The 25,900-nt window shown below is 39.2% G+C and overlaps 1 long non-coding RNA gene across 3 annotated transcripts in view; it reads right to left on the minus strand.

The window, feature by feature from the left end:
* LOC140648105 (uncharacterized) overlaps positions 1–18,187 on the minus strand; it is a 287,285-nt gene extending 269,098 nt beyond the window's left edge. For all 3 annotated transcript variants that reach the window (XR_012041114.1, XR_012041112.1, XR_012041113.1), the window contains exons 1-2: positions 18,125–18,187; positions 17,697–17,766 (exon numbers count right to left, since the gene is read on the minus strand). This is a non-coding gene — a long non-coding RNA (uncharacterized lncRNA). The remainder of the gene's footprint in view (positions 1–17,696; positions 17,767–18,124) is intronic.
* Positions 18,188–25,900: the final 7,713 nt, after the last annotated feature.

Consider the following 25,900-nt stretch of genomic DNA (forward strand, 5'->3'; position numbering starts at 1 on the left):
ATAACCAGTATGTTGCATAACTGGGAAGAAATCTAGCATGCATCCCCGCACTGCGAGGATCATGTTCAAGCAGTGTGGGCTGCCCTCCAGAACAGCAACGTCAATCAAGCAGCAGAAGGATGTTTCCTTTCCATAAGGGAGAAAAGATGGGGAGGGAGGAGGGGAGGAATTGGCTTTAATAAAGCTTTTACTTATTTTTTATGCTGTAAACTCAGAGCAGGATTTTCACTGACATCTCAAACAAAAAGAAAAGCTACCTCTGTCATTACAAGAACAGGTACAAGGAACCTGGCACAAGATCTACTTTGCTAAAGCCAGGATTATGTATCAGAATTGACCCAGAGAGAAACATATTCATGAAGTCTGAACTGCCTCAGACTGAGCTTAATGAAAGTGTTGTGACATCCTTCTGACAAACCTGCCTACTGATTACTTGTTTTAATGTTATTAAGCAAAACACCCATAGCTCAAAAAAAATCACACAAATTTAGGTACCATAAAAGGATGGCATCAAAGGAAGCCCAAGTCCAAAGCCTCTAACATACAGACAGCATGGACAGAACCAGTAGCTCGTGTTAACTGGTATCCAGAGCAAAGCAATTGCAGGTATATTTCCTCTAAAGGACACAGAAAACTGCCCATGAGCCTCTTCTACAGTGCATCTTCAGTTTCTCCATTTAAAAGCATAAGAGGGTTTTTCAGATAGGATTTTCAGGGGTAGATGAGCCAAAGTTTAAACAGTGCTTCATTGATCACAGCTCAATTCTTCTGTTTTGGAACATCAATTTTTACATTTCCCGGACTCATATGATCAGGTGTCCAAGGTTGAGGTTAGCTTGCTTGAATGGTACTAGACTCCTCTTTGTGGAACAAGTAACTGTGGTTTGCTGACTAAGCCGTTTGCTGTTTTTAATCTGCTTTTGTAAAGGAAAGTTCAGCTCCATAGCTCAGCCTTAAATTGTCATGGATGTCAGTAACACAGAAGGAAAGGTCCTTTGCTTCTGAATATCCTTCCCTGAATGCAAACTAAATGGACAAACTGCAGCCTTGTCACTATGAAAAAAACACGATAAAACCAGAATTGAGTTTGGAGGGCTGCTGCTTCACACAGTTCTCTCAGCTAGCTCTCCCCCACTACCTTTGTTTATTTATTTTTATATTGGATTCAGTAGTTAGTTAACAAAGGGAGCAAAGAGACTGGAGGCAGGTGCCCTCCACGTAACCCATGTGCCAAGTGCAGCACAGACATGAGCAACACAGGCTCATCACAGTGCACTGCTGGTGCACACGAGGCCTGGCCAGAAGATACAGCATCTTGTGGTTGGAAAGTGACTGTGATACCCACCCATGGCAGTTATGAGAAGTGCCAGAATATCACCCCAAATTTAGGTTTATGATACCAGTGATGTTCTAGAGTGCGTTCTTCTCTGGGTAGATAATGTGACATTATTTCCCAAAAATTGTAATTCTGCATGGAGGCAGTGCTTTTGGAATAGGCAGTGCTTTTAAAGCAGTTTTCAGCTTAATTTCGAAACTCAGATTTTTAAATATGGGGTACCTACGCTTGTTACTACAGGAAAATATAGGCTCCTAAGTTCCAGCTTCTGAACAAAGGCTAACAAGCACTTTTGAAAACGTAGCTTCTTGACAGGGACTTAGGGACTAACCTCAGGGACTTAAGCCTGAAATTCTTCACCCTGACACATGAACGAGGTTTTCAAGTCCTCAAAAAGCACTTCCATTTGTGAAATTAGACATCCAGTAGTAATAATGGACCCCAAACCAAAACAGTTGAGCCCTTGACCCTCGCATCAAGGTAATGATCAGTTTAGGGTGCTGATGTAGGATAAACTTGGCATAAGTCACCATATAATCAGCAGCTTCTCCTTTCAGGGTTTGGATTTATCGCTCATTTTTTCTACTCTCTCTCACTGTTGACAGTGGAAGATTATGTAGCTGAAGCCACACAGATGCCCACTTACTTTTCTCAGTCAGGTTTTAATTCATAAAGCTACAAAAAAAAGCCAAGTGAAGTGGGCATACTTTGATCTCTTAACCATATTTTCTGCCTGTTTCTCCTCTTGTCCCTTTCTGCTTTCCAAACTCCCACCAGCCCTTTCAAGTTTTATAACACAATAGCAGTAGAGCTCTCCAGCTTCTTTACACATGAAACTTGTTCCTCCTGTATGGAATGATCTTGCCTTGCCAGGTGTCCTTTCATAAGTCTCAATAGCACAGAACTGATGTCAAAGACCTTTGCATGCACCAATTCATGGGCCCTCCTGGTAGGCCTATACAAAGTTATACTGACTATAACCAGGTTTTTATACCTAACTACAGTTACAATTTAGTGACTTTTATGAATTTTGAGCTTGATATCCACCCACTCCAACTATGAACCTTTTGTCTAGCATAAGACATGTTAAAGTGGCTGAGGTTTGGGATTTTTTTAACTTGTTTTTCTTCATGCAAGTTTTAAATCTGATCTGGAAAACTGGTGGCCATTTTGCCACTTTCCCACCCCCTGTTCTTACTAGTTTGTTTATAAATTGTAACTTTATTCTGGGTATATACCATTACTCTGTGTATATACCTGGATTAGCTTAGTGTTTGCTGCAGAAAAGGCATAATGGGTTTTTGATTTTTCTCTTTTCTTTTTTCTTTTTTTTAAATACATTGGGAAAAAAGCTTTCTTTCCTAATCTAAACATGGTTCTAAAGTTTATGCCAGTAAATAGGTTAACTTAACTCCTTTTTTAAAAGTTTTATTTTATCTTTAAGCTAGACTAGATATTTCCAAGACAATCAAGCTTTTTTTCTTGGACAACATTTACTTGGAGCACAAGAATTCTTATCCTGAAATAAATCTACCCAGACTAGCTTTTAGATACGTTTTAATCGCCTTGAGTAAATTTGCACTCAGGTAATTGAAGGCAATTACTGAAAAAAGAAAAGTAGTTCAGGGTAGGCAAACCACAGTTGTCCAGACAAGTAAAAAATGTAATAAATTAGCTTGATTTTGGCTGCTGAGATTTTCACAGCTACAATTCACATGGTCTTTCACTTATCTTGCATTTGGTTTCCTTGAATGTAAAGGGCAAGTCTGCAGGTAGGTAAGTCTCTTACAGGAAAAAAAGTAGGATCTGAAGCACAGTGAGAAATTTGACTTTCACTTAATTTGGAAAAATGCCCACAAAACAAGTGAAAGAAATGAGAATGAGAACGGCTAGTCAAAGATCTTCTAAGGTAGAGTTCAAGTTGTAAACTGAGAGATCAGTTATGACAGGAAGAATAAAGCTTACTTGAACCTAGGAGATTTTTATGAAGTCAAGTTGAAGAGCCCCTCACTTAAGAGTAAAATTTTCATAAAGAAAACTGTGGGAAGTCCAGAAATACATACAGATTGTTATAGTTGGCAGATCAAGGAATCATTAGAGGCTGTAATGAGACTAGATTGTTCTTAGTTACTCAGGACCTTCCAAAAATACTGGCTAACAAGTGTCAAACCCCTGGCAGCCAGGTTTTTTTGAGTGTGGTGAAATGTTCCAGCTAAACCCTTGAGCATAACTGCCAAAACAGTGCCAATGATGTCTTTATAAGCAAGCAGCGGGTAGATCATTCATACCAAGTTGAGGCTCGTTTCAGTGATTCATGGAATGAAAATTATGAAGGAGAAACTTATAACCCAGCTACAGTAGATGTTCAAGTTAAAAAATGAGTTAAACTTGTGAAATATCAAGATGGCATATTGAGGTAGTATTGCTAATATTATAACCCAGCTATTCAAGAGTCACGGTACAAAATGCAAATCCTCCCCAAAACGTTAACAATGACCCATTCAGCAACACTGGAAAAATCTCCCTGCTACGTCAGTGGAGCATTACGTAAGAGTTAGCAATCTGCATTTGGCCAGGAGAATTATTTTTAAAAACCTTGAACTATGAGTTATGATAGAGTATGAATGGAAACCGAATAATTTCTTACAGAGACTTAAGGTATGGAACAGTGAAAAAGTTCAGGAATGACTGAAAGAGACTGTGTGCTTTTTCTTGCCAACCCTGAACTAAGAGTTGCTGAATATAGAGTCTTACTTTAACTGCATCATCAAGAGTTCAAGGGAAAAGTTATGAATAAGAGGAATTGATTTTTTTCCTCATGTCTATCATGAGGAACTATTTCCTAGGTTCTGATACAGCCCTTCACCAGCACAGTAATCTTTCATTTATGAGAGTACTGAGGACACCTGAATGCTTTTTACCAGCTCTTCTTGCGCTCATGGTGAACCAGACCCATCCAGAAAAGAGCAGGCAATAACCCTAAGTACCTTTGCAAATCTGTGTCCTTTTGCCAGTGACATCTCCTGGAGTCTCCATTTAAACCAACTTCTATACACAAAACATCAGTCACTTATTACAAGCATCTACTGTTAGAAGAACACCTTATAAGCATAAACCTAGGTTTCTACCTGTCTAACATGCCTGACAACCTTTTATTCCAAGTGTAAAATAGTTTCCAAGGGGAAAATAACTTCATTTTGCTGCTTTTGTACAACTTCCTTATCCAAAACAGCCCAGATAAGGTTCAGCATATGGATTTTGAACACTGCACATTCATTCTCCCCTCAAGCTTGGTGAAGCACAAGGAGATGACATGTTTTCCAGAAGCTCACACAGCTCATCCACTGTCAGGGAAGATGGACCTCTTGGCTCCTCTTCCCTTCTCTAACCACATGTGTTCCCTCACTCCCCAGTCTGAGATGACCACAGTGGGACTGGAGAAGCGTGAGTCACACTGCGATCCCACCACAAAGTGAATCACAGCGTGAGCCCGCTTTACAAGAAATCTTGTTTCAGGATAGGATTAGGGATAGTAGGGGCAGTTTTGCCCTTGGCAAAGGGATGCAGACAGGGATTAACTTGCAAGCAACTGATGTTGTGCTGGCAATGCCTTCCCATGTGCAAGGAGAATGAGAATATCAAGCTGATCACTACCATAAATCGGTGTCCTGTCAGCTTCATTAGGTTTGCTTACCTTAGTAAATAAACACATTCGGTAGCATACATAACAGGATAAGGCCTGTAGCAGCTGACTATTGTGATTGTGTATTAAAAAGCAGTAGAAGCAAATATAGCTAACAAATAACATCTTCAATGTAAAAGCAAGCATTGCAAAGAAAACTTCCAGAGTTAAGGTTGACTGTACATTTTAGCCTCGACCTTTGTGATAAAGCTTTCAATTAAAGCTCACATTCCATGGGTTTTTCCCCCTACGTTTGACTTCCTATGTTGTATGCCACAGTCGACAAAGTCCCCAGAAGCTTGCCATACTTTCCTCTTTCCTGAGAGCATTAAATGCAGGTGACATAGGGCCCACATGCCCTACTTTTTTTTTTTTTTTTTTAATTTTAGGGTTACCATGACCCTACAGGTAACCCTACACCTGCCAAAATCCACTAAAAACATGTAGAATCAGGCATTTAGAATCGTAGATGTTACAAAGGGAGTAGAATAAAGCTGGCTTTATTTGTTTATTTATTCAGACATTCCTTAATGATTATACTTAATGGCTAGAACTTCAGAATTATATTAATTCTTGTGAAAAGCTGCTCATTAATCACAAGTTGTTGCATTTGCTCTGTATGAAGAAAATACACATTTAATTTAAAGAAAAAAAAAATGTTATCTTGGGGTCCATTCCAAATTAAGACATTCCAAAGTGAGACACTCTTGCAATGTACATTCCACACCCTTGTAGGCAGCTGAATCTCAAACCTGGCCAAAATGGGGGGGTGTGAGGATACCCCAACTCAGGAATAATGTCAGGTCTTTACAGAAGCTAAGATCCAACCCTCTTTGGAGGAGGTAAAAGCAATACTGGTCTACTTCGGAGGCACAGTATGTTAGCTGCTGTTGAGAAACTCCAGGCAGACACCACAACCTCCAGAGAGTGTAAGCCTAGGAATATCCAAGGATGACCCAGTGGATTTAAACAGCATCAAACAGCTTCTCCATTTTCTGAAAGGCACTAGCAAACTGACATCTAGCACCAGAAAATTTAACTCTAGATGGTAACACTGAGCTTGAAAGGACCACCTCAGTAACTATATGCTGTAGAAAATATGCCACATAATGGATTATGCAGTAACATAACTTTCAGCTATGTTATTATGGGTTGTCACTGTATAACAGCATGGTGCTACTTATATGAGCTACCTGTAGCAAAGAGGACTACTGTTCTGTCTGTCTTCAGTACTCTGAACAGGGCGCTGTTCTTGTGCCTCCTGTTACATTAAATACATGTTTAAAAAATTAGGGAGCTGAGAAATTTAAGCAACCCCAAGAATTCTGATAATAGCATAGCATTATCATCATTTGTGAAACATCTAGGAAAATCCTTTTACAATTCCTAAACAATGGCAAAGTCATGACAGCATAAGAGTACACAGTGAATTAAAAGAAGACAAGGATTATTTTCTTTTGTGGGACTTGCTTTCTTTCTTATTTGTTTGCCTGGTGAACTTAGCTTAATTTGTAAGAGGTAATTAAAACCTTGACATTACATGCTTGAAGTTCTTCATATTGTTAAAGGCTTTCTAGCTCAGGACTTTAGACAACAAGAGCAATTCTAGCTTCAAGCTAACTCTTCTAAATGAAAAATTTTGATTCTTAGATCTCTCTCCTCAACAAGCCAAAACTCTGTATTTTCTTCAAATGATTTTTTAATTACATTTTTTTCCCTTTGGATTAGGAGCATAGATTAGTTTGTTGCTAGACAGCGTTTTCTAAAGATGCCACTGTTCTCAAATCCCAGCCTTTTAGAACCCAGCTTTTTCTGCCAAAAGGCTAGTTTGTCCATAGAAAAATGTGTCTTTTCTTCAAAAACTGCCTTCCCTTTAGAAATCCAGTGTTCCATGGTAAACCACTGTTGACAGTAGGTTTTCAGCTAAGTTTGTAACTAAACGCACCAAGAGACATGGAGAACAATGCCGAAGCAGGCAAAACTCTGCCCTTGCTGTCTGAGTGTCTGCTGAGGGGTGTGAGGGGGGAAACCAGCAAGTTAATCAGCTCAGTTCCTGCACTGGAACAAGAATCTAGGCAACAGGAATACCTCCCTTTGCCCTTCCAGTTTCCTATCATAGTCAATTAAATGACTTAAACCCAAAAATTAAAATGACATCAGGCCCACTTCACGGGTGAGTTTTGTGTCTGCAGGTGGAAGAGGCAAACCTGAGTTAACATTGCTTTTGCCTCCCCGAATTTCTAAGCAGGAAAAGGAGGATAAGCCAGACTTCAATCTTCCTGCCCACAACTGGATTTGCTTCCCATGTTATGCCGGCATGCACTTGTGCATCCTCTCAAGCACAGGCTCTGTACAAGTACTGGTGTGAGTCAGCCTGGGGAACTCCTGTCATGCCAGGTGAGATAGGAAGAGGAAATAATCCAGCTTTGTTTGGGGTTTGGCATTTTGTTTCTTTCTATTAGCCAGTCCTCACAGCTCAATGCAGTTATATTTGGAAATGGGGACTATGTGATGTGAAAGTAATGGAGAGCAAATAAATGTGGTATTTTCCCATGTTATTTTTCTCCTAGCAAACTTCCCAGACCTGAAGCAAATTTTTAGTTTTGGTAGCCTTCAAGGAATCAGCTTGCTGACCTGCCATCCCCAAATGGCCCTGTGCATAATGCTATAATCCCTGTGAGCAGATCAATTATCAACTGGCAAAGTTTTGCAGGCCTACACAAAAATGCAGGAGCTGGCTCAGTGGTCGATCTACTCATTCCTGTCCAAACACAGGGAAAAGAGAGAGGTATAGCATCCCTTCTATCTCTCTTTATATTTGCAGTATAATCTACTGATCTTTTTGCTCTCATTATTATTATTGAGATAGGCGACTTCTGAGATTAGTCTATTATTGCAGGCATTACAATCAGATCCCCTTCTATTAACATTTGCTCACTGCAACCTCTTGCACAATCCTGTTTTTCTTTGCTTCTGACTGACAAATTACAATTGCTTGAATTGTTTACTATTTTCTTTTGCGGGCTGAATTATATATTATTGTTCATTTCAATAAAAAGGATTTGGCTATTTCCAAGAGTACACTTTTTAGGGGGAAGCAGAAAGAAATTGTTTAGGTCATGCTTGACAAGATAGAAATCTAGTAACTTTTCTTGCTATGGCTCCAAGGATATGCCTTTGGTGACCCCCATGAAAAGCCACTCAAATTATAGGCCTCTGAAATATCAGGTAAGCCTTTTATAAGTAGCTTGTCAGGGATAGTCACAAGTTCTGTTTAACTCATTTTCTGGATGTCTAACTTGAATGCTGATTTTTGAATTACGTAAGTGCTGGTCACATATGACTGCAGCTATCCTGCGTTGCATAGATCAAGCTAATTCATAGTACTTGGAAAAGAAATCAGGTCCTGGGCTTCTCAGATTTCCCTAAAATGAATGGATACATTTAGCTTAATCTCTCTGCACATCAGTTTCCAGGAGGCAAACCAGAGATAACACTTCCCTTGTTTCACTCATATGTTGAGAAAAGAGTTCTTGAAACAATTCTAAAATGCAGTAATAAGAATTATTTTAAAAAATTTTTTAAAAAGCACTTTTAAGGAAATTAACAATTCAATATTTGAAGCACAGGCTGAATGCAGAAAATTACTCTGAACAACAACAAAAAATTAATCGTGATTAACTGGAAACTCCAAGAATATTATCCATCCCATGGCCTGAATAATGCAAAGATTATGCAGAAAAAGAGAATCACGTGACTGTGTGATTAAGTATCAATATAGATACATAAGGGACTGATCTAAATTCATGCTGACAGCCTTACAGAATAGCACTTCCTACCATCTGAGTACTTGACTATGCAAGCTTATTAATATCCTCTGAAAGCAGAGGAAAGGTTTCTGCACATACCTTGCACTGCTGAATTTGGAAGACCCCAAGCAAACTTGGATGACTGTGCTAAGCACTGTACAAACATAACCAAAATCTCTATGCTAATAAGGCACTGTACTAATTAATGTTATTACAAGCAAAAAGTGATACTAAGACCACAAAGATACATATTTCTCCTCATTTCTTCACCTCCTCTGATTTTTTTTTAATTTGTCATTTCTTTAAATTTTAAGTCAACACTTTATTTGTGACAAAGAACAGAGTTTCAACTTTTTCTAGCATCTAAAGTTAAAGATGGTGCATTCAAATTAAAAAAAAAAAATAAAAAAGAAAAATAAAGTTCTATCTTGAGGTAAAAAGTATTGCAGGTGTTTTGCCCAGTGCCAGAAGAAAAAGTCCACTACATTACACATTACAGTCCACTACATTACACATAGATATACATTAATATATTAATATTGAATTTGTCATTGTTGCATGGCTGAATAAAAGCATTATCAGCCCATTTTTACTTTTATATTGCTACAGTTGTGCCCGTGAAGTCAGGGTTGTTCAGACACCCTTTCTGTCACCTATAAACAATCTGGAGAAGAATATATGTATTTCTCTACTGCTTTTTGTATTCAGAGACATTGTATAAAAGCTACAGCAATGTATCATCTGAAATTCCTATTGTCTTCATTACAGTGACCTGTGTCTTCACACTGCTAAGACTGCTACTAAAAATTATGTACTGGATTAAAAAGACTAGTATTTTTCTAACCCTCTAGCTGAGGTGATTCATGGCTTTTATAGGTAATAAAACTATCAATTAATGAACTAAGCTCCATTATAAACACACATTTTACACACACACAGTGGCAAGCTACTAAGTACTGTTGAAAATCCCACTTGCCATGAATTCTGCTTCAGATTATTTTTGTCAGAATATTTTCCATATCATCCATCCATATTGCCATCGGAGCTACAAAATTCTCAGGAGAAGCAGTCCAAGATGACTCGAACTTCTACATGAATACAGTTGGCTATTTTGAAATTAAAAAACCCACAGACTTCTTGGTAACGTAGAGCACAAACAGTATTTTTACTGTGTCTGGTTATGAGCAGATAGTGTAATGGACTGTACAGGTGACTAAAAGCTACTGCTGCTTATTCCTTGGAGCAGCAATTGCAGGAAAAAATAAATTTGTCAAACAGATTGGGGGGGGGGGGGGGGGGGGCGGGGCAAGAAAAAAAAAAGGGAGCAGATGACAAAATGAAGATCATTCCAAAGTAATAACACTCCCTGGTAAAACCCTGACTGACGCTTTTAAACAGACAAGAATAAGAAATAAAAAGAATAAGAAATAAAATACAGTCAAAGTACAGTCAGGAAAGAAAAGTAGGAGCAAAACGGGATTCTGAAGTTTAGAACATTTGGTAAAAATTAGACATGGACCGTAACCAAAATGTTTGATCCAAATACCTCTAAATTTTGGAGGACACTTGATAGCTTGAACTTTATTTGAGTTCTACGAACTTGCTTTTTTATAATGGACTTGTATCCAAACTCCGCTTCCAAACCCTGGGATAGTTTGAGAGCGTCTTTGGATTCATATCCTGAATCTTCCACCCATGTCAGCTGGAAATCTTACATTAACACAATTGTTGAAAAACAGTGTTGTGAGCCAGGTTTCTATTTTCAGCGGTTCAACCTCCAGAGCTGTTCTAGGCCACCACCTTCGTCTGGTGGAAATAGTGCGTGAGGTTTGATCTGGGCAGCTCGAACGCCTTTCTGCAGTGCACAGATGAAGGTTTTATTGTAAGCTTCTCTTTCCAGCACTTCAGTCCCTCCTACACAGTTCAGTAACCAGTTAATTTATATATTCTGCCTGAAGCACTCCCTCTGGCTTCATAATATAATCTCTGAAATGAAGAAAAAGTACGTAAAAGCGGATACAGCCATTCCCAGGCCACTTACTCAGCTCTAGGCTGCCTGCTGGCACAAAGGCACTCATAGCCAGCTCCGTGTCCTGGGGCAGTCTGCAGCACTGGATGAACGTCAACCCCTTGCTGTGCTCTCCAAGCAGCCACCTTCCCGCCACACAGACACCTTGCTACATCACAGTGTTTCCACTGTATTCCCTATATTGCATCCCCGTTCTTGCCAGGGCACTCTGGAAGATTTTACTTTGGAATCAGCTTGCTTGCAAACAGGTTTTATTATACTTAGAGGAGATTGGGGGGTGGGGGTGGGAAGGAGAAGAAGGAAGGGTTGAAACAAGCAGTTTATGAGTGCTAGAGATAATGAAGCCTCATTTCGTACACGTTTCTTTCTTGTGAAGAGTTCAAATAGCTGCTTAGGAAGATGAAAACTCTGATTCCTTTTTTTCCCTGCGATTTTAGTGTTTCTGATGGTTTCTGTGCCCTCTGAATTTTCTGATGTGTACTATGGGAAAGCTCATACCACTGCCCTTTCCCTCGTGGGGACATTGACAGGGTCTCCGTTCCTCCCACCACTTTAACTCCTCTATCAAAATTGTTGGAAGTAAGCCAGAGGATCCAAAAGTTATCTGGGGGAATACACTAAGAGATACGTTCATGGACAGTGCAACAAAAATAAAAAAGCTGAAGATCAATATGCTCATTGCACAACACCTCCACCACCCGCTCCCAAAACAAAACAAAACCCACAAACAAACCACACAAGAGGAATTGAAAGGACCTTTGAGCACACTTAGGTTTAGGAATTTTCTAATGTCCTCCATATGTAGCACCCCTATAGAAAGATGAACTGCAGGGACTGCCATTTAAGTTGGCAACCCAGCTTGCTAAGAGGACAGTAGCTTTTTCTTAGCTCCTAGCTCTAAGATACTAACAGTTAACTACTTAATTTCAAGTAGCTCTTTGTACATACATTGGTAAAACAACACTATACTAATACAGTGCCTTTTTTCAATAAATAATGTGTTGTACGGCCACAGGTTTGTGCCTCTGCATGTAGGAGTGGAAAACAGATTTCCTGTATTTCTAGAATGTTTACAACCTCAAAAAGTTGTACTGAAAAATTGAAGTATCAGACCTTTCCCACAAGCAAGAAAAAAGTCTGTGTATTCCAACTGGGACTATCAAAACGTTATCAATTTTTTAAAACAAAAAGTCAACTTTGAGATTTTTTTTTTTCTTTTAAAATATGAATTGTCCAAAGTTGCCAAATGGATAATTGCTTCAAATTTACAAAACTAATTTTAAAATGTAAAGTTTAATGTTTTGACAATTTTTTAAAAATGTTTATTTTTTAACTGGAAGATCTTGTCAAATCTTATACGTAAGCTAAGGCTCTAGTATAGTTCCAGTTGCAGGGAACCCTTTTGGATAACTTCAAAGGCAAATCCCATGAAGATTTGGAGTTACCATTTCTATCACATTAAAATAATCACTCAGCTCAAAACTGTCACAGACTTACTAATTTATATTTTTATGTTGCACAGTTTCTAAAGCAGCAACCATTTTTGTATATTTTGCATAAGACATTTTAAATTTGACATCTCCTTTCTCATGCTGAAAGGATAGGAAAAGAAAAAAGTATTTCTTTTTCTCAGAAAAATGGCCACATTCATTTCTGGCACACTTCAGTTTCAGCAAAAGCCCCGTCGGAGACTTACAGGGCTCTTATGCAGTGTTTTCCTGGACGCACAGAGTAGACTCACTATCCTGTGCCTCCCTTGTGATCCTGGTGAGAGTAACCTAGGAGTGGAAACTTCAGGCAGCATTTCCCACAGAAGATGGCTGAAAGGTAAAGACAGGCTGATGCTCTCAGCACAGGAGAACAACAAGAGAGAGAAAACAAGCTGATAACTTGCAGCCTATGATGTTCAAACTAAACATGAAGGAACTGGGAATTTGGATAGTTTTGGCTTTAAAAAAAAAAAGGCATGAAGGCTGCAGATTACTTTATCCTACTAAATAATTCTATTTGTATCAAATAAACAAGAGAAGTGGGACTTGAAGACAGCAGGTTTTTCTTTACTTGTGGAACAGGAGGGGCCTTGGAAGAGTTATTTATAGCAGGGAAAAGGTAAGCACACTTTTTTTAAGGTTTTGGTGGGTTTTTTTGGTTGGTTTTTTTTTTCATATAATATATACACTTTTCCTTGCAACAATATGTAAACTATCATAGTGTGCAATCAGGTTGCAACTTTTGGTTGCCCTTTTTTTTTTTTTAAAATTATTACCTTCTGAGTAATTCCTTTTCAGAAAAAAATGTTTTATGAAAACACTCTGGCAGGAACGCCAGAATATTTTTTTGGATCTCTAATGAGGTTTTGTCTCATGATTCATCCTGCACAATCTGATTCCAAATTATTGCACTTTATGTTCAAATATTTTCCTATGTAAGCAGGAATTCATATACTCATGGCATGGGAAAAATGTGGTAAATCATATTCCAGTGCAATTCTTCTTTTCATGTACAAACTGTCATGTTTAACTCCCAAGGATTTTTAAATAGCCCAAAGAAAAACACAAATAAAATAAAATGCAAATAAAGCAAATTCTAAAAAGAGAAAGAAAAATACTGTTCCCCACATATATTCCTGAAATGTTTCACCAAATTAATGTTTGTTATTTATATAACACTTAGGTACAGATTTTCATAGTTTTATTGATAATAATGCCCAGTACTTCATTTCAAAACCCTACAGGTAATTCACTAATCCTCAAAATCCTTCTCTAATAAGTTAATAAATATTATTTTAGAAAGATGGAAAAAAATAATTAAAAAAAGCAGACTACTTTCCCAAGGCTGAACTTGTAATCAGCGAGAATCAGTTCTGAAATCAAAGGGTGCTGAGGGCCATCTCAGCATTCAAGCCATTGGTTTCTTTAACTGTGCATGAGAAAGGAGGTGGATTAACCTTAACCAGTGCACACCCGAGCCTCCATCTCTAAACAAACAGCATGCTCAAGGAGGACACGCACCGCAAGGGCATTTCTAAGCCCCTTACTGACCAAAACTGAAGGTGGTGCCATTCCAGTGAGCCCAAGGAGGAATTCACTCCCCACCCCTTGCTCCCTTTTCTGCAGTAGAAACAGGTTTCTGCAGGAACTCATCCTGCTACTGAGCCTTACCCACCACTCCCTCACCCGTCCCTCTAAAATTCCCCGAAATTCCCCTAAACATTTAGTAAGATTAGAGTATGTTTAGCTCAAAATAAAGAGCTATTTAGCCTGGATTTCATCCCACCTTAAGGCTTGCTTCTGCCACAAGGCCTACCCTACACTGCCAGCCAGTAATGTGCAGCCAGAAAGAGAGATGCATTGGGTGATAGCTATTCTTCTGTAAATGAGCTCATCCTCCCACTATCCAATTCTACCAATTTGCTTCATCCACATGTTGTTTCTTGTCATTCATCTAGGTTTTAAACTTCTGGAGGCACAATCAGCTCTTTCCTATATCTTGGTATAGTCCCTACTAGAATCCCAAATCCAGAAAGGGGCTCAAAGGTGCTCCTGCAAACATAAACCCTTACTTTGTCCTCCCCAAGCTACTGTCCTGTTATAATATAACATAATACAATGACTGGCGCTCTTATAACTAAATCTCAGTACCTTTCTTTTCTGCCTTTAAATGTGTGTCCCCCTGGACTCCTCATCTCACTGATAGGTGTTTTGGTGTTTTGTTTGTTTGTTATTAAGCTTTAAGTCTGATAGAGAAATATTTTTCCTCCCAGGTGACTGGGCTCAGCAAAGTGTTTAACTACACAGAACCACCATAGGGCTGGAAGAGATCCTAAGAGCTCCCCCAGTCCCTGATCGAGTCCACAGTAGTCCCATGAATCCACAGTAACTCCAAAAGTCAACAATACTTATGCCTTTATTGACAGATGTTCATCCAACATGGCTGTGAAAACACATCCACAGTGCCTATGGACAATATAAAGTTTCCACCAGTCTGTGGAAACTCACCAGTATACTTACTGTTGGAAAAGTTTTCCGCATGTCTCACCTTCATATTTCTCTGTGCAGTATAAGCTCATTTTTTCTCCTTATGTGGGCATATTAAAAAAAAAAAAATTCTTTGCAATTTGCAGCAGTATTCCAAATATTTGAAGACTACCATCATATCCTTACTCAGTCTACTCTACTTTAGATTAAGCAAACCCAAATTAAGGCAATAGTCCATCACTGGGAATGCCTTGAGTCATCTGACTGTTGCCCACTGGATGCTCTCCACTGGATCCCACCATTCTGGGAGAGTAGACTCCAAACCTCAATACCGTCCTCCAGCTTGAGTCTTGCTACAGCATGTGTAGCCTAGTACAAGATTTCTTCATACCTCTTCCAAGATATACTTCCCCTCAAGTATCCTTAAACACTTTCTCTTCTGCTCCCACAACAGCAATGTATATTTGACTCGTGTTTAGCTTGTAAGCTACGATAATCACTACAACAGCCTTTCATCATTCTGAAATCAAGTTTTCCAATATAGGCTCCATTCCCTTCCCAAATTAGCATCATCTGCAAATTTAGTGAGGCACATTCTGTATTCTCCTCCTGATCACTGATAGAAGTACTAAATTTAACAGGGAACCTTGATGGTTTCTTTCAAAAACTGATTTTACAGTCAGTTTTGCCCTTAGAGTTTAATCCAACCACATTATTTTCATCTTCTGCCATGCCTCCTCAGTGAGCTTAAAAACTTGCCGAATTAGGTAGGCCTGATTTTCACAAATAACATAGGGAAATGTCACTGCATCTTCCCTTTGTTGCTGCAGTTCTTAAAATACATGAATCAGGTTCTCAAAAGTAACTGTTGTTTCTCATTGCTATTGTATTGGGTTTGCATGGCAAGGTTTTGTAGCAGCGGGGCTACAGGGGTGGCTTCTGTGAGAAGCTCTGTGAGAGGCTCCTAGAAGCTTCCCCTGTGTCCAATAGACCCAATGTCAGCTGGCACCAAGACGGACCCACTGCTGGCCAAGGCCAAGCCAATTAGCAATGGTGGTAGTGCCTCTGGGACAACATAGTTAAGAAGGGGAAAAATACTGCTGCACAACAGCAGCCGGGAGAGAGGAGTAAGAATATGTGAGAGAGACAACTCTGCAGACACCAAGGTCAGTGAAAAAGGAGGGGGAGGAGGTGCTCCAGGCACCAGAGCAGAGATTCCCCTGCAGCCCCTGGTGAAGACCATGGTGAGGCAGGCTGTCCCCTGCAGCCCATGGAGGTTAATGGTGGAGCAGATATCCACCTGCAGCCCATGGAGGACCCCATGCCAGAGCAGGTGGATGCCTGAAGGAGGCTGTGGCCCCATGGGAAGCCCATGCTGGAGCAGGCTCCTGGCAGGACCTGTGGAGAGAGAGGAGCCCATGCTGGAGCAGGTTTGCTGGCAGGACTTGTGACCCTGTGGGGGACCCATGCTGGAGCAGTCTGTTCCTGAAGGACTGCACCTCATGGAAGGGACCCACACTGGAGCAGTTTGTGAAGAACTGCAGCCCATGGGAAGGACTCACGTTGGAGAAGTTCGTGGAGGACTGTCTCCTGAGGGAGGGACCCCACGCTGGAGCAGGGGAAGAGTGTGAGGAGTCCCCCTGTGAGGAGGAAGGAGCGTCAGAGATAACATGTGATGAACTGACCACAAGCCCCATTCCCCATCCCCCTGCGCCGCTGGAGGGGAGGAGGTAGAGAAAATTGGGAGTAAAGTTATGCCCAGGAAGAAGAGAGGGGTAGAGGGAAGGTGTTTCAAGATTTGGTTTTATTTCTTGGTACCCTACTCGGATTTTGATTGGCAATAAATTAAACTAATTTCCCTGAATCGAGTCTGTTTTGCCCATGATAGTAATTGGTGAGTGATCTCTCCCTGTCCTTATCTCAACCCACAAGCCTTTCATTATATTTTCTCTCCCCTGTCCAGCTGAGGAGGGGGAGTGATAGAGTGGCTTTGGTGAGCACCTGATGTCCAGCCAGGGTCAACCCACCACACTCATTTAAGCAAATCTGGCTTACCAGAGGTGAACACTCAGTCCTTTAAAGAGTCTACCAGGTTTAATATGTCTTGATTTTGTCACCATAAGGTCACTAACTCTTTTTTGATGTGCAGTCTCATTATACTTTTCTGTTTCCTGCTGTTTGTATTTTCTTTTATGTATGTCTAGTTTTGGGAAACCATTGTTTTTCTACACGTCTTTCCCCTGTGCACCTTTAATTAAAGGCCAAAATGAAAAAGGATTCAGAAATTAATCAAAAATCTATTCAAGCTCCTGAAATACAATTTTCACTGTAATACCAAAATGCCTTCTAGAAGTACAGTAAGTTGACAATTATTTGGGGCAGAGAGATGTACATTTACACGTTGTTTTCTCTTGTCAGAAATTTAATTTTTTTCCCCAAGTTTTGCAAGGTTATTGGACAGAGAGGGAAGTAAAGAGAGGGGTTACATCTAATTAAAATTATTTGAATGATTTTCTTGAATTAAGATCTGTGAGTCTTCAAAAACTTTTTTAGTTTGGATACGGAACACCACTTCTCTATGCTTTTATGCATTTGAATTTCAAATGCTAGCAAAGTTTTTTCCTCCGTTGATCCATTCTGCAATAATCAAAGTTAATTTGACAAGCTTTTATAATACAAACACCAATATGTGTCTAAGTAATCTCAACATTCCTACAATAATATGGGATATTAAAATAAAGACAAAGATACCATAGTAGATCATCTAAATCTGCCCCTTCTCACAGGAATGTCAGGGTAAAATTCCCTGAACACCAGATGTTTAAAAAGATAATTTAAACCTGAAAAAAGAAGAAAAAGTTACCTGATGGAGGGAAAAAAGGGATGGTCATCTGGGTCATCGTTAATCAAATGAGAAACTGTCCTCCTTACCTCTGCATAAGAAAAGCAAAACAACACACTCTCATTCTCAAGAGTTCTGGGTTTCTTTTTGTTTTAAATAAAAAAATATATATTTTTTTTAAAATCTCCTCATAACCTACAGAACATAAGAGCCCACTGCTAACTCTTCTGAATCAAATAATTTTATCTGGATTTGTATCCTTTTTTACATCTTTTTTGAAAATGAGAAACTATGAAAATAGAAGCATTGTATCCTTCCAGAATACAAGATGACAGAAGTTGTCTGTGAATTCCCCGAACATTACTATCATCTTTGTTTAGTGGAATACTTTTCCACCCTTAACTCAGAGCACTGTAACCTCTCTCCAAATGCCCTGGGGCCCAAGATACCTGTTCCAATTTCAGCCCAGCTTTTCGCCTGCAGAGTAAATGGCAGCAATTGTTATTGCTGGCTGTAATGTCACCGCACGTATCTGTCGTCATTCCATTTATTACATGAACAAGATAAGTGAAGACAGGCAGGAAATACATACATGGCTACCACTTCAATCCTCGCGAATGAAATCACTCTCTCTCATGACTATTTTTAGTGAGGTTTGTTTCCAGTCAAAGGCAAGAAACGTTATCAAGGAAACAGCTTATTCTAGCATCACATTACTGGTCATTTCTAGACGAACCCCTCTTGCTTCAGAAACTAACATGTCTGACAATAAATAGTCCCATGGTCCTTTTCATTCACTTACTGGGAGTTTCTCGTTTGGGAGGAAAGACAAGGATATTTCAGAGAGGTACATTCTTCTAAACTTGTCCTCTTGAATTTAGGCAGTTTAAGGAAACAATGTCTGCTGACAAGTTCCTAATTACCAGCAATTAATGGCCAGTTTGTTAATTAGTGTCCCGAGGCAAAGTTAATGTAGCATTTCCAGCAGAACCCAAAACAAAAACATAGAATATTTTTGGATATGGGCTAACAGCTCTGTTTTATTCAGTATTTTTCTTAACAAGGACAGATTTTCCTGTCCAAATCAGTGGAGTGCAAAACGCATATACTGGGAAAAGAAATCAGCTTCATTAAAAGGAAAAATAATAATAAACTGGTTGTGGTCTTTTTCCTGACCCAGAACATGGCAAGTTCCCAGTACATTCAGGAAAGAATAAAAATTTTAAAAGGAAAAAAAAAAAAAAGAGGATGTGGAAGTGTTTTCTCTGCCTTTGCAATGAAAACTCCAATCAGTCCTGGAGGCTTTCCTCACAGACTGTTTAATCAAAATCTGTGAGGAAATCACAGACCCTCACCCCAATTAATCAAAGAAAAAAAATATCATCTGTCAGCTACTGAAAATGTCTTCAATGAGCTAACACCTTTTGGGGGAAAAAAAACAACAAAAAGCCCCCAAACAAAACAATCCACAAAGCTCATGTAACTCAGAACTTGGTCCTAAGAAGTGCTGTTTGCTTTGGGGATATCTCTACTTACTCATTACAAAATTATGAACTTTATGAAGGCAAATTGAGAAGCCATCACATACCCTTTCCCCCGCCACCACTCTGCCTCTTAGAGCTGTGATGAAATCATCATCTTTTCCTCATCTAACCAGCAGACACAGACAGGATACCTCCCTCTCTTATGGGTAACAGTGCTCCTGGAGCAGTGTCTACACCGGGCACCAGTATTTTTCAGGATTTCCCACACGTGTCCCAACAGGGTGGTGCTCAGAGACCTCCAGAGCAGGAACAGAAATAAATCTTGAACTGGCTTTAAAACCCACCGCCAGTTGTAAAGACAACAAAAATCCTCCAGCGACCACATGGCAGAGGATCACAAACCTTTCTAGGAGCAACCTCTATTGCCACTATTTCTACATCCTCTAGACTGTCCCTCGTGTGTCACCGTGGTGGTTAAATCAGAAAAAGTGCCGCTGGCCTCTGCTGTACACAAAAGACACCTTAAAGATTTCTCCTCAACTTTCTGGAAGGCTAACAGCCAAAACCGAGAGCCGGCCCATCTGGCTCCTCTATGAGCCACGCAGACAGTAGTGCCGAGGCAGACGTGCCAGCGAGAGTGACTCTGAACAGCTCATGGGGAGGTTTCTCCAGCAGAGAGGCTGAACTTTCATGCTGCAACAGCTCATTTCATGACTCTCCAGGAAGAGGTGGGCTACAGCTGGCAGCTATAGTCACTACAGGCATTGCTGAGAACATATTCCCTATCACTCAGTGATAAAACCTTACACAAAAAGTCAGAATACTATAAATATGAAATATTGTTCGTTAATAAGGCATAGCCAGGCTGATTTAGTTTGAGACCTCGCATCAGCCAAATACAACTTTCAGACATGAAACATTTAGAAATGTCTGCATTTAATTAAAATGGTAAAACTTCTTAAAATAATTCTCTCAAACATGTTAAACCACATGAAATGCAATCAAAGCTGCACCACATTTAAAAAAATTTTACAAGGTTTTTATTGTATAAACTATATTAAATTTTAATACCAGCAATGATGTACTTACAACAAAAACAAAGCAAAGCACACCAAAAAAAGCTGGTTTAGCAGTATCTCCATATATAACTGAACCTAGCCACTGTTTGGTGGTTGAGTAGCTACTTTCCCCACAGAGGGATTCATGAAGTATGCTATCAGAATACTTCAGAGAGTAATCAGGGTTTAATTTCTTTGGTTAATATATTCATTACTGCTGAGAACTGCACTATATATAAAAGGAGAATAATCAAGAGCCACCTTTTACATGCTTTTCTCCCCATCCCATCTCCTAATGAATTGTAAATCATTTTGAAGTTATGAATGACTTCATGATTAATTTAAGATAGTTTACATATTTTTTATATATGTATTATAGTTTGTATAGTTTATAACACAATAAAAATTTAGGAATTTTAAGACAGCTCTGTTACCTTTTCCTTTTGGGATAGTTATATGAATGCCGTTGGGAATAAAGCATTGTCTTCCAATAATATGTCAAGATTTGGCATTGCTGAAATTGTTTTGACACAGTGATTCAGCATGAACTGCTGAGTCCATTTATGTAACATCAACTACATTTATAAAAGCAAAGAGGGATAACCTGAGAACTCTCTTGTGTTTTATGTACAATTTACTCATCAGGACTGCAACCATAAGAAATCTGGAGCTTCACCATCATCCCATTCATTTTTAAATGGAAGGTTGTATTGACTTCAGCCAGTTACAGTTTATACCCATAGTCTGTATGGGGTTAATATGTTACGCGTGAATTGATGCAAGTACAGCAAGACAGGCTTATTGCTAATATCTTGTGTGCAATATGAGGCCTCAACCAAAGTCTGAAGCTGGAAAGGACATCTTAAGAGGTAATCAAGTCTTAAACTGATTCTGACTGTAGGTTATATCAAGATTTTGTCAGATAGCCTGAATAAAGAGATTAACACAAACAAATCCAGGAGTGTTCTGCATAGCCACTATAACAAATGGCCTTCAAGGAGCATTTGAGTAACACTTTGATTATTAGACATGCCAGTAAATACTAGTTATTTTAAAGTGCAGCACATCACACCCAAAAGCATCCAAAAAACACTTTACAAAAACAAATCAGTCAGAAGATGAAGACATTTGCTACTCAAGAACATCCTGGGGGGAGACAGCAGACTAGTTTTCCCAAACTGCACACCCCCATAAAGTAAATGACCCTCTGTCCTGCCACCACTTCAGCATTGGATATTAGGCTAATCAACAAATCTTTATGATCCTGACATCTCAAGGATGTTTGAAGCCAGAACATAAACCCAAGTCTAATTTTTGCCACTGGGTTTGATCATTTTGGAAGGCTGAACTGACACAGTCTGAACTCTCCCAAAACACAGAAGACCATGAAATTTTTGTTCAAATAGCTATTTGAGCTATCTTAATGAGATGTTCCAGCATTACAATAGAGAAATACAGCACAAAGCCACAAAACAGAAGTGGCAGGGAAAGGATGAAAAGCGTTTAAGTATAGAAGAGAATTTGACTAAAAAAGCCCACACCACAGGACTGAGTTTGTTGAAAATAACTTTGCTGGAGAACAGCAATTGGAGGACAAGACAGACATAATGTGAAAGAGTATTAACAACAGGCCGGGGTTTTAGGAGAGTTGCATCAGGAGTGAAGGATGACATACTGTCTGGGTTCCTTCTTATTCAAAGATGATATATCTTCTAGTTGGACTCTTAGCACCTTTAAACTACAGTGTTTTTAATATTGTTTGCAAAAACAAGCACGGCTGTGCTTTGCCTTTTGGAGGGGAGGAAAGAAAAATGCCTTTTCACTTTCTGATGCTTTTATCCTATTATGTGGGGTGTGAGAAATCCAGCGTAATCATGCAGGCCTACACCCAGGTGAGTCATCCATGTGAAATGTGTACTGCCCCATGTGAAACAAGTTGTCTATTTTGATTGGGATATTTTTTTCCCCATTATTATTATTATTATTTTGAGTCATGTGGTAAATGTCTGGGTAATGCTTCTACCCCAGTCTGTGTGCAGTTGATCTGTTCTGGGGATTAGAAGGAAAACTCTAGTCAGGTAAAAGGATATGCTGAAAATACAGCAATGTCTACAGTCTAACCTGCCTCCACCTATCCACCCACGCAGCTACCTGTATCAGGAAAGAGGTGAGTAATATTTGCTCACTCTTGGGAATTTGTTTAACATTACTGAATGATTCATAGAAAGAGAGATGTGGAATAACAACAACTTTTAAGGACAAATGAAAAGCAAAAAGAAATCCGTTTGACAGATATACGTTCTTTGGTATGGAATATAACTGGGCTGTCAGCCATTGTCTTCTCTTTTCTCTTCTTTAAAGATATTTTTCACTCCCAGAATTCTTTATGCAACTAAAGAGATCTGCTTGGTATCACTGCAGCATCATTTTTAAAACTGCATCAGGTCAAGAGAAGCATAAAGTCTCATCTCCATTCCCAATTAAGAGTTCTCCATGATCACAAAATAAATGCAACAATAAAACCCTTTTTCCCTGTCACACTCTAATGGAAATAGATCATGTGCACAATTGTGATAAGGCCATGCCAACCCAAAAATCTCTTGGCTTCACTGTTTTTTCCCAAGTGGAAAAAAAAAAAAAAAGATAATAAAAACCCTACATTACTCCTCAAAAAATACTAACGTGAAGAAATCAGTACCAAAGAACACCCTTCCCGCTCTTCGTGTGGGACAGAATAGGACTACAGGCTGGTGACAGCATTAGACTCCTAAACACTACAACAGTCACAAAAGGAAGACTTGATGCTCAGTGGGTTATCAAAGCACTAAGATAATTTTAATGAGCAACAGGTGAAACAGAGGTGGATAACATGAGGGTTTTTTTGGTGAGACAATAAACCTAAAGCCCACACACTTTTGTGATACCCCGAGTTCCACCTGAAACCACTTCTCGCAAAGATACTGATGCTTCTTCTATCAGGCCAGCTTCACATTGATTAACGTCACACCGCTCAAAAACTTCAGTAAAACGGATCAGCTTCTTGCAACGTACTGTTCCACATAAATAGAAGCAACAGAATATAAAACGGTGGTTACTTTTTTTAAAAAAACCCATATTTTATTTATTTACTTAAGGTATTTTTGTAGGCCTGAATTCAGGACAGCATACCTCCCCAGGAGAGACACTTGTATAAGTATTTGCCTATTGGTAGGCATGCACTTCAGCACTTCCCTGAATTAAGATGATGTTAAGATTGAGATGCTATGTTGTACCCTTTGCTCGCGTGAAGGTGCTGAACTTGCCAGAACAAACATTGTACATGTAAATGAAGTTTTTAAAACAGTTCCTACTATTTTGTAGCTTAGCACTCAGTTTTCAAATCTGGCAGACCAAAATTCTCTCTCAGGCACTTTAAAAGGGGCCTTGTGTAATAACATAGAAAGAACATACAGCCTCCACTAACATCCACACTCAAGTCACTGGATGTCTTAGCTTGCCAAAAAACAAACAAACAAACAAACCAACCCCACAAAACACGACCCCCCCAAAAAAAACACACACACCCCTCAAAACCGAACTGAAAACCCAAACCCCCAAAACCCATCATCCCTCAAGATTTAAGATCCCTAAACTTAGATTTAGAAGCGTAAAATTTAGGCATTCAAATTTGAAAAGTTGTCTCCGTACTTTCAAGGAAGAACAGGAACCTGACATCATGCCCTAAATCATTTCCTCTTAAATAATACTGTAAACTAATGCTGACTCTCCTCAGACATTAAATTAGGTTATCAACAGACAGGCTTTTCATCAAGTGGTAGTTTGCACAACTGGAAAATCCTGCTTTTTTATTAAACAGCCTAAAAAATAAACATCCATTTCACTTCTGTTCCTCTTTTTTCCTTTCAAAAAACACTTCAATACTTTGAAAAAAGATAATAAAAGCAATCTACAGCATTGCTCTTATCTTTTATAGTAAAAATTCCTTCCATGGTTTGTTATACACATATGTACACGTTTCATCAAATTAGCTTGTGGGTATGCTCAGATGTGTTTAATGTCTGGCAAATTGCAACGTCCATTTATAACAAACACCAAATAGAGAACATGGCAACTTGTGGAGTCCAGTTCCTGTAGGAATGTAAAATTATGTATCAGCAAAGTGCATTCTTGCATCTCATTCTGTCTTTGGAATTACAGTATGTCTTTCTGTTTTATTCAACCTCAGAAAGACCCAAGTAGCCGTGGTTCATAATTTCTTTGAATTAAGCATTAATGTTTTTACCTCTGTAATTAAAAATAAAAAGACAGTTTTATCGGCCCTCACTATCAACTTGAGCCTACATTGGTACACAATTGACAGCATCAAAATATTTGAACAAACTGGTTTTGGTTCAACTATTTTAGCTTTTAAGAATAATTGTGCTGCTCTGCTCAGTTCTGGTTGAGGCCTCATATGTAGAATTGAGTCTTGTTTTCAGCATCACGCTGTAGGATCAATCAAGGCAAATTTGTGAGACCAGAAAAATGGCTAGCATGAGAAAAGGATGAAGGAACTGGTCTTGTTTACTCTGGAGGACAAAGGGGAGCCGATAAATGATGACAGCCTTCAAATATGTAAGAAGCAGTTACAGAGAAAATGGTGATCAATGTTTTCCATATGCACTTGGACTAGCTCAGGGAGAATTTGGTACAGGAAAGTTTTCTCTAAATATCTATTTATAATGGTTATGAAGCACTGGAAAGGCTACCTAGAGAGGCTGTAGAATATTCTTTATTGGGAATTTTTATGGGCTGATCCAGGTATGTTGATTCCAAGCAAAGGATAGTCTATATCTTTTAATGTTGGACACATCCTGCCACAGGCCATGCATCATGAGAGCTGCAGGGATTACCTCAGGTCTAATTACTGCATTTCCAATTCAAAGGGAAGAAGGGCAAGAACTTCTGAAATTTTAAGACAGAATTCTGTGTTACATGGATCCTACTGCTCCAGTGGGCTTCTCTTTGGAGATAGAAAAAGCAGCCAAGATCAGGCTAGGAAAGGCCTGATCATGCAAATCCAATAGTCCAAAAGAAAAGGGACCTGTAGTCAAGGTTACTTCACCAACAGCAACATCTCCCAAGTTCTTGAGAGGAAGATCACCAGGGAAACACAGAGCATTTACATGGAGGGCCCCAAACTCCTGGGATCATTGGCCAATATGTGGATTACAAGCATTATTGGCTCAATCATTAGTCGACATGTGAATTACAAATATTATCTGAAGTACTGTAATCCACCCCAAAGGAAAGGAAAGGTTACATATCTCCATCTCTCAGCAGTGCCATGCTCAGGCTGAAGCCTTGCCTTTATAATGAAAGCAATTTTAATTCCACCTACAAGCATCAGTGGCTTAACATTCACAAGCATCACAAGATAATGTAGTCACTCTGGACTTGAAAATCAAAACACAACACTTGTGTAACAAATAAGAAATAAGTTCAATTAAATACTGTGGCAGTATTTAGGTGGAGAAACAAGATACAGTTGTAGGAGAAAAGCTGCAGTACCAAAGCACTTCCATGTCCAGTAGCTGGGTGTCCTCTCTCAGCAAGTGGTGTGCTTAAAAGAAAGCATGTGATTGTCCACAGGATGTAAAACTCCAACAGTATACCAAGTTGTGAGGACTTCGCCATAGGGAGG

The sequence above is a fragment of the Ciconia boyciana genome, chromosome 2, assembly GCF_034638445.1.
Source record: "Ciconia boyciana chromosome 2, ASM3463844v1, whole genome shotgun sequence".
NCBI classification, from domain to species: Eukaryota; Metazoa; Chordata; class Aves; order Ciconiiformes; family Ciconiidae; genus Ciconia; species Ciconia boyciana.